The sequence below is a fragment of the Solanum pennellii genome, chromosome 11 (genome assembly GCF_001406875.1).
Source record: "Solanum pennellii chromosome 11, SPENNV200".
Lineage (NCBI taxonomy): Eukaryota > Viridiplantae > Streptophyta > Magnoliopsida > Solanales > Solanaceae > Solanum > Solanum pennellii.
This window is the reverse complement of record NC_028647.1, coordinates 44,814,502-44,817,196: the sequence shown is the minus strand read 5'-3', so window position 1 is coordinate 44,817,196 and position 2,695 is coordinate 44,814,502. Positions and strand designations below refer to the sequence as shown.

Genomic DNA, 2,695 nt, shown 5'->3' with positions numbered 1-2,695 from the left:
TTTCTTCTAATATTTATTTTGATATTCTTCACTTGGGTCTATCGAAAACAATCTCTCAACCTCACCTCCACAGGATAAAAGTAGGGCTGCATGCACATCCAATTTAATACAAGTGAAAATGAAACTAATATGAGAATTAAATAATGTCTTATCCTCTCTAGTGTTTTCAATATATACTTTCAGTCAGTTAGTTGTTTTGCGTAACATAGAAAGAGAACCAATGTGTTCTACAATTGAATAAAACTATTGGCTTTCCCCTATTCTAACGTTGCTTGAAATATTAATTTAGTTTCATTGTAAGAGAAATTGATGAAGTTATGTAATAAGTAGTATTAACTGCAATAACATCCATCCAGGCTATATAGTTGCAGTAAGTTACCTGAGGAAGAGAATAGAGCCTTCAAATGTAGCTCAACGAAGAGAGGATTCATTTCGGCTATTTCAAAAGCACAACCTCTGTCCAGGACATGCAGAGCCATTGTATCAATAACATCTTGTCATAGAAATGTTGTGTTCTAAGGAAATTTACCCAGTTCACCATAGCTTTAGACAAAGAGGACTACAACTGAAAAATCAAACCAAAAGATATCCATTCAATGATGAAATCTTTCAAGTCACATTTCTAGTTTCTTATATTTTTGTATAAGAATTGGTCATCATTAAATATACAGTCTTATGATATCAATGAAATAACAATTAGCTAGAATATGTGAAACAAAAGTATCAAAAACTTGAAATAGACCATATAATTCAATTCATATGCTCAATTAATTAAATTTGTTTTCAAGTCCATATCAAAAACTTTTCATTACATTTAGAAGATTCAACGCAGTCACACAAATATTACAGATCTAATAATAGAGAGCATGTACATGCATATATTGATAACCTAAGTAATTTTTCAATATATGTTATTGTGATTTTTTTGTTGTTTATTTTTCTATATATGTTGTAACCCAATTTAGAACTATTGAAGTATGATTATGAATTCACTGAATATGCAAACCAAATAGAGAGATGAAAATTTGAAATCAAGAAAGGATTCACTTTCATATATGTTTATCTCTTATTTATTAAATCCCAATAGAATATTCTTGCAAACACTCGTACAAATTTAGAAATAAAATCTAAGAGTCCCTTTAACTGAGATGTAAATCTCATCAACTCGATCTTTGTAGCTGCGAAAGAACCTATAAGCTACAAATTCAAACGATATAGCATCTAGAAAAAAAACAAAGCTCAATAGCAATAAATAGCAAACAGCCAAAACAAAAGACATAAAATTAACCAAAGAAACACAATTTGAGATTTGAGATAAATTCATCACACCCAAAAAAATGGAGCAGATACATACACGGAAGAAATCAAAAGAGATGATCAGAGAAGTGGTGTAATCTTTCAATGGAGTTCCTACACCAGAATGACCGTCACCTGCAACTACGATCAAAATACTCCTGCCTGAAGCAGCCATGTCCACTATCACCTATGACAGAGATTGTAGTGCTGTGGGTTATTTAGGGTTTAAGCATAAAGGTAAATGGTTTGATATAGCCTTATGTAGAGAGGTCTTAAAAGGTACAGCCCATCCCCATTCGGCCCAAGCCTCACGGGCCAAAGAATTTAAAGTAATAAGGTGGACCGGCTTGTCATTTTGAAGGGCCTGAAAATGCTCAACTCAACCCAGCTTTAGTAGGGTCGAGGGTTGGGGCGAAATATCCCTTCTTCTTTTTTTGTTTACTTTTCAAGTTTATAATTTTATAACAACAAGAAAATGAGATGATTTTAAAATCAAATATGGCAAACAATTGTGTTGTTTCAACAACACTAGCAAAAAATTTAGTATATAAGTAGCATGTATCTTGCATACTGAATATGCGAGCGAGATGAAAGAGTGACAAGCAAGATGGGAGGGAGGCGAGGCCGCAATATTTATCTATGTTTCCTAGATATATGTGAACCTACTTTGATACATTGTATATAGAACAATGTACATGTATTGTGAGCGCTTATATTTACGTGACATAGCCTTATATGAATTTTTATTGTGAACCCTTCTTTTTACTCTTTTGTTATCTGAACTCATCGAACCTCAGTATTGCAATATAATTTTTAACTCTATATTGTGAGCGTTTCACAAACACTTACATTTTAGCTAAACAAAAAAATCTTTTGATTCATGTAGGATTATTTTATCACGTATAAAATCACTAGCAGGAGACAAAGAAAACTCATTTTTCATAGATCATCTAGATATGTCTACTTTTGTTTGCAAAGGGCGTAATTTTTTCCATTATCTCATGAGCTCAGTTCCTCCGTGATTTTCTCCCTTCTCCCACGAGCTCAGTTCAAGGGCATTTTATCTTTGATATGCCTTATAAGTTTCTTGGTTTTTCAAGTTATGTTAGTTTGTATGTCTTTTTCTTTGTCTTTTTGTATTTGTTCGATTTTAGGGTTGACTGTCATTGAATTTTCTAAATATTTTTGGAGATTTTATTTTCATTTGTGGCTAATGTTATTGTAATATGCTTGTATAGTAGGTATTATGACTTCAATAGAATATTTCATAAATTCGAGTAGATTCTAGGATTTATTCATAACGTCTCAATATCAACTTAAATTACTATTATTTTTCATCAATCGTCTTAGGTATTGATTCTGTTAGTGGTCCATTGTTATATATATATATATATATATA

The 2,695-nt window shown here is 31.7% G+C and overlaps 1 long non-coding RNA gene across 1 annotated transcript in view; it reads right to left on the bottom strand.

Moving 5' to 3' along the window:
• LOC114074809 overlaps positions 1-2,695 on the bottom strand; it is a 2,951-nt gene continuing 256 nt past the window's right edge. The window contains exons 2-3 of the long non-coding RNA XR_003575091.1: positions 1,355-1,483; positions 1-565 (exon numbers count right to left, since the gene is read on the bottom strand). This is a non-coding gene — a long non-coding RNA (uncharacterized LOC114074809). The remainder of the gene's footprint in view (positions 566-1,354; positions 1,484-2,695) is intronic.